At 35.1% G+C, this 12599-nt stretch overlaps 1 pseudogene; it reads right to left on the bottom strand.

The window, feature by feature from the left end:
- Positions 1 to 426: 426 nt before the first annotated feature.
- LOC102496800 (multifunctional protein ADE2 pseudogene) overlaps positions 427 to 12599 on the bottom strand; it is a 32650-nt pseudogene continuing 20477 nt past the window's right edge.

Raw genomic sequence — 12599 nt, forward strand, 5'->3', positions numbered from 1 at the left:
TCTGCTTACCGAAACCGCTTTCCCGAAACTGCATTCCATGGAGACCCACCTACAATTGAGGAACTGCACTAGACCCACCCTTAATCCACCCCTGAATAGGAACTGCACTAGACCCACCTTTAATCCACCCTGAATAGAATCTATGTTCTTTATTGTTAAAAGACTTTATGAGCTGATAATTGAAACATGTAGCCCCTCTCCCATTTACTTGTATGTAACACATTTTCAATAAAAAGGCACGATTATTCCTAGCAGTTGTCACTCCTCAGAGAGCGATCTCTGAGGGGTGTCCGGCATAGGACATGCATGAAAGGCATCGAGGCCTCTGTCTTCTGTTCACCTTCGCCGCCTTCGTTGAGATAACCCACCCACGCCGAGGCTGGACCCCGGCACTGCTTCAATGAAATCTATGTTCAGTGTGCTTGGTCACAGTTTGCCCCATACCAGGTGATTGTTTAATCCAAATATCTGGGCAGAAAACTGGACTGCTCCTTCTGGAGAAAGAATGGTGGAAGAGCTGAGACTATTTTATAGTGGAAGAGAAGACCACACATCCTGAGCTCCCCTGGCTGGTATGAGGAGAAGATAGCTAATAACTAGAAATACAGTGTTACTGACATCACTGGCCCAAGCCATCAATTCTGCAGGCCACCACCACAAATACCATAGGAATGCCATTCCCTTCATACTCAGCTTTAATCCTCAGTTTTATCTGGTTCTTTGGGGGCAGATGTTACCAGGAGTTCACAGGAAATGCCAAAATTTCCACAAGTTTTTAAAATTTTTTCACAGCGACCAAAATCAGAAGTTGAGCTGATCAGCACTACAATCCTGCATTGACTTTCTGATTTCAGACGCACTCTCTTCTCTCTGCAACCCAAAGTGTTTCTTTACCATCTAAAGCCTTTCAGGAGTTACTTCTCTGAGGTCATGGTATGACTGTGTGTTGGTCTTTCTGCTGGCTTTGATTCCTGATGGCCAATCCCCACAAATTATTATCTATAATATAAGAACAATATCTTTAGTGGTTACATCACCACCAAATTTAATCTCTGTATCAACCAGAGCACAGTTCTGAGGAAACTAGGATTTCTGCAGCATGTCAACAATTGCCTGTGTAGCATGACTCATGATATCCGCTGCAGTTGGCTTATAGTAAGTCCATCAAAGTAAAATTGTAGCACTTAGCTATTCCTCAGACTGTGGGTCATTGCCAGCATCATCCTTTAAAAACAAAAACAAAAACAAAAGCAAAAAACTCACTTTAAGGCAGTAAAACTTATATCCTTCCATGACACCAGGATTTCTTTTGAGAAAAGAACCTGTTGCTATTCTCCTGCAAACCCAGGAGAATCATTGCACACTGGGGTAAAATGAAACTCATTGACCTATATTTTCTGGAAAGTAGTTTTGATAACTGCATCCTGCAACAACTGAAAAATATTACTGGTAATGTTATTTGAGATTGCAGCTTTTCCTTCCAGGTGATTCTTTTAGCTGTTTTATTTCCTGCTGCAATCTGGTCCTTGGACTGCAGGAGGACTTGTCCTGGATCAAGAGTTTCTTTGTTTTGCCCTAATAGCTGCCACCATTATTCTGTGAGGCCTGGGGATAACCACTGTGCTAGAAAGAGACGCCAACATCTAGAAGAGTAGCAGTCAGCAGAGGATCACCCAGCAGAGAAGGGAGGCAGACTCAGAATACGCTGGGGAGGAAGGAATATTCCTGGGTAACTGCCAGGGAATCCAGAGGGTCCCTGCAGACCCAGAGTAGTACATTTTATAAGATGGCTGTGGCAAGCATTATCCACAGAATATTTTCTTTAATAAATTGTGGTATACTTATTCCATAGTAAGAAATATGTAAGATTCCTTATTTTAGGAGAAAGAAATTTAAATCCAATCATAGAATTATCTATTCAAAACATTCATGTTGCATTGGGAGATTAAATAGCCGTCTGAACAATTTACAACCAGATATATTTATCATCATGAACTGGAGTTTATTTGAACTAAATTGCACTGATTGGTTAAGAAGACAAATGATTTGCAAGTATTTGCAAGTATGTTTCAGTAATTAATGTCTCTTGATGTTTTAAAAGCTCCATCCTTGGACATGCATATATTCCTCTATAAATTTGCACCCTTATTCCCACACCATTTTTTCCCCATAATTTAAAAAGTGATCAAATAAACCCCCTGGCCAAATATGGAAGCATGATGAAAGATTTTTGGTGTTCTAATATTCCATAGGCAGAATTTAGATGTTTCATTCTAACAATGGACCACATGAAAGGTGTTTTCATTGTTTTAGCAACATTTTGTAATCCTGAGGGCACAGTGACATCATCTGGGGAGCTCATTTTGAAATACTAAAGCTAAGAAATTATTCTAAACAATAAATCTAAGTCTTAGTGAAATGAAGGTTTTAAGCATAGGCATTTTAAAACATTCTTCAGATGATCAGATGTGTGGTTAAAGTTAGGATTAATTGTTACAGAAATGACTAGGGAACCGTATCTTAGGCATGTATGGTTGTGGTACTGAAACTCCGCTTGTTTATTGTTCAGGCGTCAGGGATGCTGGGCGGAATGGCCCTCTTTACTTTCCATTGTACCTCTAGTTCTACTTAGAGGGAAGAATTGGCTTTGGTCCTTCGTTATTCAATCATCATTTCAATACCTAGCACTTTTCTTGCTATTAACATTAAGATGTTTTCATTCCCGAGAGACTATTCATTCCTGCGAATGAAGCTCACATACCTAGTTTTTTAATGGACTGAATTAAATGCTAGGCACTCTCAATGACACACTCGGATGACCACAATTTATCCAGACGAAGTTACATTTTGTCAGGTTTTAAATTTTGCTTTGCATGAGGATACCTTTACTTACTGAAAGCTAATGAGGAGTCAGGCCAAAGACTTCATCATTGCTACCACCAAGAATGAATGGATCATTACACTAAGCAAGCCTTTCAAGCAGATTCAGCTCCTATTACCACTTTCCCATGTGCAGAGAATGTATAAGCACAAAGTAAGTTTATAACAATAAACCGTGCTTTTCTCTTGAAAAATGCTCATGACAAAGGATTTTCTTTTACATAGTTCATATTTTCTGTCACACCACTTTATTTAAAATCTTTAGCTTGGAGGAGATTCTTTAAGAAGTAACATACACTTGAATACCAAGGAATAAAAATTTTAAAGAAAACTGATAACGAGAACATTTGCTCAGCTTCAATAAAAACATAGTTGTGCTGACACATATGCTATTAGAATTGTAGAACTTTCTGTCTTCTAAAACTTCACCCCGTCGAAGTCGTATATATATCTTATGTATCTTCAAAGGCTCCTGTATGATTGATTCAATTTCCTTAGTATATGTAGCGTTCCTCTTTCATGTTAATGGAGTGAATAGTAAGCCCTTATTTTGTGACCCACATTTAGACTCCTTCTTCTACCTCTTCTACCTTTTCTTCCTCTAACTAAAGGCACAGATTTTATTTTAGGTGAGAGAGAGAGAAGAGAGAGAAATGCTTTTGACAAAATCTCATCACATTGTAATCCTCCTGTCCCAGTGTCCCAGGAAGATGGGACCACGTATATGCATTCCCAAACCAGTCTGTTTTGATTGGACTGGGAGTCACCTTGAGCCTCTCATGTGGTCTCAGCCACTGCATAGTGATCCCCTACTGCTCGTGCCATAAGAGCTGGGCCTGAAGGTACAGAACTTTTATATTATGGTAGATGACAGCTTTGACTGACTGAGTTATTTTGTAAAATAGGGATATTAATAAGATTTAAAACTTTAGTTAGAATTTATTGTTAAGTTCAATACAAATGTACAAGTGAACTATTTAGAGTGTCAGAGACATTCTCATACCTTCTGTGTTAGTCAGGATTCTCAAGAGAATCAGAATTATTAGGGTGTGTGTGTTTGTGTGTGTGTGTGTGTGTGTGTGTGTGTGTGTGTGTATTTTGAGGTATTAGCTCATGTAAGTATGGAAGCTTAAGATATTTCATGACCTGCCATCTGCAAGTGGGAGACTTGGGTAAAAGGGTGTAGTTCCAGTCCAATCAGAGAACATGAGACCAGGAGAACTGAGGTGCAAGTTCCAGTCCAGATCTGAAGGCCTGACAATCAGCAGGTGTGATATGAATATCAGTCCAAGTGTAGAAAATTATATCCTAGCTCAAGCAATTGGGCAGAGAAAGAACTTTCTTTTTCTCCCTTCCTTTTTATTCTATTTAGGTCTTCAGTTTATTGGGTGATGCTCACTCCCATTGAGGAAAGTAATCTGCCTTATTCATTCTATCAGTTAAAATGTTTGTTTCATTTGGAATCTCTCTCATAGACACATAAGAAATAATTTTAGTCAAATCTCTGGACACTTTTCAATCTACTCAGGTTGATACATAAAATTAACCATCACACTTCCTTAACATTTGTAATACCTTCTTTTGATAACTACACTCTTCTTTATTCACATGTTCATATTTTCTTCCCACAGGATATATTACGGTGGAACACCAGCATCAGAGTTGTCCTAACTGACATGGTACCAATAAGTAGCCACAGGACTTTACCATAGCTCAGCTAATGAAGTAGGAAAAAACATTTCTAGAATAGCATGTGTTTTCTTTGTAATATTTACAGTGGTGCAGGGTATAAATGGGGATCCCACTATGGTTATTTTGACTTCCAGAAGGAAGGAAACCACTCATAGGATGGCATAAAGTCTAATGAAAGAATCTTTAATAAGGTGGCAGTGTGAAAAAATGAAACACAGATGAGCCTTTGAACTTTCCTGGTAGATGAGCCAGTAAATGCACTGATTGTTTAAGCTAGTGTGAGTTGTATTTCTTATTATCTCAAATTGAAAGAATGCTAAGTATAAAAGGGCATGGTTATAAAGTGCCACAGCAAGGTTGTCACAGGCAGCTGCTTCTGTGATGTGTCTGGAATGGCTGTGAAGAACTACCTCTTTTTACAAAAATAGTTTTTCCTCTGTGAGTCAAAGTACAGAAATCCCATGAAGGCATTAAATATTCTAATAGCTCGTTTAAGAGAAACAGAGAGGAAGGGCAGACAACTGGTGTGTTTGGTGGGTGGGTGTTAAATTGAACAAAACCAAACATTGGTTTCATCGAATCCTATACAGACTTAGAAAATGGAGAGACGGATTATGACTGGGAGAGATAATTAGTGGGGCCACCTGGGAGGCAGGATGAGAAGAATGTGTGGATCCTAACACAAATTGTGTTTACTTAAAAAGTGGCCCCCATACAATATATCCATATAGTGCTTTAAGTTGAGGGGGATAGTCGGAGGACAGAAATAGATATCAATTTCAAATATTGGTACTAACGCTTTGTTATTGAGTGTTTATATTCTTTCGGATTATGAAACTTGAAAGTAAATTGGTACCACTGTGCCCAGTAAAACAATATATCCTAGAGTCTAGCAACACTTAAGAAGTGATTGAAGCAGTTATAATAAACACATCAGATATCCTTGCCTACTTTTTAAGGAAAGGTTTTATTATCAGTTATAATTATGAATTCTAGCTGAGACAGAGAAAGGATTGGAATTTTGCGCTTGTACTGCTTTGATTTGAGTACAATTTAATATGAAGTCAGAATGGAGAACATTTTATTTCTGTAAGAGTGTTGATTATAACTTGACCATACCTTATCAGCTTCTTCCGTTCTTCAGCTAGTACATTTTCATAGCATTCACCAACTTAAAGGAACACTCAAACTTTATCCAAGTGCAAGTTTCAATGTCACAAGCAAACTTGCTGCAAGTTACAATACACACTAAGTAACCCAGGAGCCCAGGATTTGAATCACAGTCGTTCAACTTTATGTGGAAACTGGTATTCAGAAATTCCCATTTAATTTGCCCATATATCATATTGTTAAGAAGAGAGAAATAAAAAGTACATTTACCAATAACCATATTTTCCACACCTTAAATGGAGGAAATGGATATGTAATTTAAGCTAAAATTCTTAAATCCAACTACTCTGACATAACACATTTTAAGAATGCACATACATTCTCTTTAATGCTAAAGAAGATATTTAAATGTTATATTTTACCCATAATGCCATGTGTCGTTCAGTAACTCACATTAATAAGTTTTCATTGTTTTTTATAATACCTATTATGATTATTATTTATCTGTAACAATAAGAACATTTTAATACCACCTTAAAACTGGATACAAAGTGCTAAGTCAGTGAAAATCTTATCTAAACAAAAAGTCAGGTATAACCATATAGTGTTTAGTAAAATAATTATTAGAAACCTTAAGGGTTTTAACATTAAATTTCAGTTATTAATTAATCAGGATATACTCCATACTAATTGTTAAACTCTTATACTATATTGGGTAAAATAAAGAGAATGCAAGAGAAGTGAGGCCAAATATTCTATCTTTATAGCCTTTAACTTCTCTATTGAATTAGCCTTTGCTATTTTAAACTTGTGAGTAGCCATAGGCAATATGCAAATAAATAGGGTGACTATGTCTCCAAAACACTTCATCTAAAAGAGGAAATTATTGTTTGTATAGACCCCACAGACTGTGATTTTGCTGGTGTCCAGTTCGAATATATAAGATACTGTTTTCTAATTTCCTAAATTTCCCTCCACCTTCAGTACAGCATAATTATTTCTTACATATTCTAAAAATATATGCATGTATAGTTTTCTAATATCTTTAAACAAAGGTAATATTTCAAAGATTAACCAAAGTCACCCCATCATTATCAAATGAAATTAAGCATGCCACTTATTTAAAACTAAACATGTGAAGAAAGGGTAAGACCTTTTAGTAGATTTTTTAAATCTCTATTTATAATAATTTTTCACATTTATATGAGAATTTTATTTATAGGTTCAGTTGCAGTGGCACACTGGTAGTGCAACATTTCAATGCTGGAAGCCATATGACGAGTTGCTGTTTGGTTCCTAGGCTGATCTGTATATGTCAGGCATGCACACATGTGCCCATGATCCTGGCTGACTTAAAGACTGGTGAGCAGGGTATTAGGAATTGCAGTGTGAAATCCTGTTGAGGATCCTTTTCTTTCTTTTCTTTTTCCCTTCCTTCCTTCCTTCCTTCCTTCCTTCCTTCCTTCCTTCCTTCCTTCCTTCCTCTTTCTTTCTTTCTTTCTTTGTTTCTTTCTTCTTTCTTTCTTTCTTTCATCCTTTCTTCTTTCTCTTTCTTTCTTTTTCTTTCTTTCTTTCTTCTTGCTCTCTTTCTTCTTTCTCCCTTTCTCTTATTTTCCCCTTTCTCATGAAACAAATAAATACACTTTTAAAAAGAAGAATTCTATTTATAATAAATTCTATAAGCATTTCTTGATTTTTTAAGGAATCCTAGGACAGCTAGTGTTGGTATAATAGATATTAATTCTACCAGTATGAATATATTTTATCATTCATTTCAAAAAGCTTGTGTCTATTGACTATTATGAAATTATTTTTATTTTATTTCAATTTTTTATATATTCAGTCACATTATTTAGCTTGAAAAGTGAATATTCCAACATGGGTACATTTTCCCCCAGTTCTGTTGATAATACTATGAAGTTATCTTCAACAGATAATACCTCATTTCTTTGTCCCATTAATAATTTGCCCCTCTATTTTTCTCCTTAAGGTCCTTCCTCAGACTCTACTCCTTCACCCACCCTCTTCTCACACTGTATCTGGTATTCACAACCTCTTACTATGTTTCTATCATTAATGTAAACTTGCATAAAAATTTCTATAATAAAAGTTCACATAAGGCACATAGCACACTTTGTTATATTTGCTATCAAAATTTATAATATTAAAATAGAAGTCGTAGGGTTATCTCCATATAAAGAACTTGAAAATTGTTTCTACCTTTACAATAAGAAAAAAAAGGAGAAAACTGAAACTAATGACCTTTTGTACTCACCAGGGAAATAAATTACAGGGCAAACCATCAGCTTGACATTTGAAATCTTCTAATAATGTGATTTAATTAAACCACAGGAGAACTCTCTTAATATGGGGGGAAAGCTGCCATAGCTATAAACTGGTAAAAAATACTTGAATGATAATTTTGACAAATAACCAAGGGCTGATTATAGGCTAATTTTAGGGTGAGGGGAAAACACTCCTGCTGACCATAGTATTGGGGGTACCCACACTCTCATTGGTTTTACCTCTGGAAACCTCATCTAGTCTTCTTGTTTCTTTTTAGGGTGAAATAAAAGCTATGAAACACTTGTGAAGGTGACAGACCCACAGAAATACTGATATTTAATCATAAAGTTATAGAACACTAATCCTCTCCTACAAGTAAGGTGTACTTACTTACCATATCACCAACAGGTTTCTAGGTTATAACAGTGGATTACATCTGTAAGTGCAGCATGAAAAAACTAGCTGAGAAAGAACTCTTAGTAAATCTCAAAGGCAGCAAAGGAGACAAAATCAGACTCTAGAAGAGTTTGAGGTTTATTGTACCTACATCTATGACAAAGCCTAACTTCTGGACAGATTAACACAAATTATTGCTCTACAGACTTATTTACCTTAGTTCTTATTTCCCGATTAAACATGTTCAGATTTTAAAAAAAATTAAATCCATGATTAAGAAGAAAACAACAACAATGAAAAGACACTGAAGACGACACAAGGCAAACACCAGAAACAGACACAGATATGACACAGATGTTGAAATAATCAGACAAGGAATTTAAAATAGCTGTGATTAACACAGTATGAGCTGTTATGGAAGAAACTGACAACATGGAAGGACAGATGAGTAATGTAAAAGAAATAAAAACTGTAAGAAATAATTAAAAGGAAATGCAAAAAATCAAAAAACACTCCAATACAAATGAAGAATGGCTTTGATTATCTCCTCAGTAGACTGGACAAAGCTGAGAAAAGAATCAGTGAGCTAGATCATATGACAAGAGAAACGTTCTAGAACGAAATGTGAAGAAAGAAAAGGAATAAAACACATCCTAAGAAAACATAATGTTGGAGTTAGCTGGTTGCATGGCGATTAAGGCATAGGACTCCTATATGACTGACTGGGGTTCACATCTTGGACTTGGTTTGCTTTATCTCTTTTTCGCTCTCTCTCTGTTTTTATCTTGTGAGCACGTGTGCCCTACACCAAATTAAAATAATAGTAAACAAAAATAAAATTAAATACATAATTCTAAAGACTAAGAGACAGAATGTCTATTAACTATGGGACAGTTTCAAAAGATAAAATATAGGCATAATTAGAATACCAAAAGGAGAAGAAAGAAAGAAAATAAAACAGATAAAATATTGAAATAAAAGTGGCCAGGAATTTTCCAAACTTCATGACAAATACTGATCTACAGATCCAGAAAGCTCAGAGAATTTCAAGAAAGGTAAAAATTTTAAAAATCTACAAGTAGTCATAAAGTACTTAAGCTACACAAAATCAAGACAAAGATGAAAATTCTGAAGGATCCAGAGGAAAGCAGTACTACTTTTAGAGGAAAAGGAATAAATTTTTTTCCTCAGAAATAAGGGAGAAATAAAAGCTTTTTCAGAAAAACAAAAATCTACAATTTCTATTCAGCAGACCTACCCTAAAAGAAATGTCCAAGAAAATCCCTCAAGGAGAGTGAAAAGCATGAATATACATCAGATATTGAAATCTATGTAGGAAAACAAGAATAACTAAAAATGGATGAATCAGGACCAGTAGTTAGTGTAATGGCTATGTCGCTGGACTCCCACGTAGTCGACCGCGGTTCGTGTCCCGGACCCGGTGGCTTAAAACTCATGCCGGGTGCGTGTGCGTTTGTGCCCAAGATCCCGAGAGGAGAATGGAGGAGAAGGGATTGCGGCGTGACCATCCCCCCTGGGGGGGTGATTTCTCGCTTTCTGTCTCTCTGTCTCTTTCTGTCTGGCTGGCGAGCGCACACGCCCTATAGCAAAAACCTCTCCAAAAAAAAAAAAAAGGGATGAATGAAGGTAAAGTAAGTGTTTTATTTTTATTATTCTTAATAATACAAAAATAATCATTTAAATTAATAATAGAAATAATGTACTTTATAACATTAATAATAGTATATGTTAGAAGATAGGTGTACTACATGTGAAATTTTAGCATATTATTTGAAGGTGGACTTAGAGTGTATACAGAGGTAGAAAATAAAGTTGTGGTAATCAAGACTTAATTAACATTTTAATAAATATGTCTAATAAATAAAAGTAAGTTTTTCAAAAATATAATTGCTATATTAATAGTGAAAACAAAATGGAAACATATGTAATGCTCAATTTAAAACATACAAGGCAAAAACAGAAGGATGGGGCAGGAAAAAACAGAAATCAAATGCTATTAGTAAAAAACAGCTACAAACATTAAATAGTTCTCTGATTATATTAACAATCACTTTAAATGTAAATGGTTTAAATTATTTAAAGGGTATGGATTATTAGAGTAGATTAAAAAAATGCTCAACTATATGTTGCCTACAAGACACCTACTATAAATTAAAATTAAGGAAAATGAGAACTATATTCTGTGCTAACAATACTTAAAAGAAAGCTAAAACAACTATATTGCCTTGAGACAAGGTAGACTTAAGAACCAGAAAAATTTTATAGAAGAGCATAAAATAAAGATAAAGAGAATTTTTTTATGAGATAAATAATTTTTGAAGTGTATACATTTAACAACAGAGTGCAAAAATAAATTGACTTACAAGGACCAGTAGACAAATTCCATTTTTGTTGGAGGCTATCTTGTTTGTTTAGGCTGCTGTGACAAAATGCCATAAACTGGGTAAACTATAAACCGAAAACATGTATTTCTCACATGACTGGAGGCTAAAACGTTCAAGATCACCGTGCTGACAGATTCAGTATATGGTAAGGACTCGCTCCTGCTTATTAATGTCCATCTGTTTGCTATGTCCTAGCATAGTGGAAGGATAAGGGTTCTCTTTTATAAGGCAATAATCCCATTCATGGAGCCTTCACCTTCATAACCTAAGTGCCTTCCTAAAAGCCCTACTTTCAGAACTCTCAAACAGGAAATTAGGTTTCAATCTAAGTATTTGGGAGAAACACAAATATTCAGTTTATAGGAAAGACTTCAACATCCCTTATGCTATTAATTGATCAGGCATGCAGAAAAGCAATGATTATAGTTTACTTTAACAGCAGTATAAAACAGATCATTGACATGTGTAGCCAGTGATGTGTGCGTGCATGCCCCCAAATCTAAAGATGAGAATGAAGGAGCAGGGACTATGGCCTGGCCATCTATCCTGGAGAATGATTTCTCACTTTTGCTCTCTCTGGAGAGCATACACATCCTATTGCCCCTCTCCCCAAAAATCATTAGAAAAGAAATCAATAAAATTTAAAATAAGACATCAATATAAAAAAATCAATAAAATTAAAATCTGGTTCTTCGAAAAAAATCAGCAACATTGAAAAAAATCTACTGGAGTCAATCAAGAGAGGACAGAAATTGTCAACATCAGAAACAAAGCTGTTATCATAACCAGTGATTCTGTGTGCATTAAAAAGACAATGAAGCAGGACCAGCAGATGGCGTAATAGTTATGATGCTGGATTCCTAGGTAACTGACCATGGTTCAAAAAAAAAAGACAATGAAGAAATACTGTAAAGAACTCTATCTCCTAAATATGATATATTTTATGAACTGGACCAATTCCTTGATTGTCCCAAACTACCCAAACTCACACAATTGTGCACACAAGCACACACACACACACACACACACACACACAGTAGTATAAGTTTATATCTATTTTTAAAACTAAAAATAATTGAACAAATAATTAATAAACTTTCCAAAAAGCATCAAGTCACTATTCATTTAAATAAGTAAATCAGTAGAGTTCAATAGACTCACAAAGACAGTCATTTGATCTTTTGTAAAGGAGAAAGGCAATTCAATGTAGAAGGGATAGACTTTCCACCCAGTGATGCTTGGGCAGTTCTATTTTCAAATACTCCCCCGCCCTTCCACCTAAACAAACAAACAAACAAACAACAACAAAAAGCAAGCCTAAATGCAGACATTGTGCCTCCCAAAAATTAACTAAAAATAAATTAAAACTATAAAATTCTTGGAAGAAAACCTAAGAGAAAAATCTATTGTAATCTTTTGGTTTTCTACGATTTCTTTATGTATAACACCAAAAGCATATTTTAACAGAGAAAAACTAGTTAAGTTTTACTTTACTAAAATTAAGAACTTCTACTCTGAGATGCTGTTAAGAGAATAAAAATATACCCATAAATTAAAAAACACATTCACAAAACACATTTCTGATAAAGAATCTTTATTTAAACTATCCAGTGAACAGTTGAAAATCAACATTAAGAAAATAAACGACACAACCAAACATGGGAAAAACTTCTGAATAAGCACTTCACTAAAAAATATGCAAATGGAAAATAAGTATAGGAGAAGATAGTCAACCTCATTTGCCATTGAGAAAATATAAAATTAAGCAATGAGATAATACAACAGGACTTAAGTAGCTAAAAAAAAAAAAAAAAGAGCACCGGCTAGTGG

Source organism: Tupaia chinensis, unplaced genomic scaffold, assembly GCF_000334495.1.
Source record: "Tupaia chinensis unplaced genomic scaffold, TupChi_1.0 Scaffold141724_2, whole genome shotgun sequence".
NCBI lineage: Eukaryota > Metazoa > Chordata > Mammalia > Scandentia > Tupaiidae > Tupaia > Tupaia belangeri.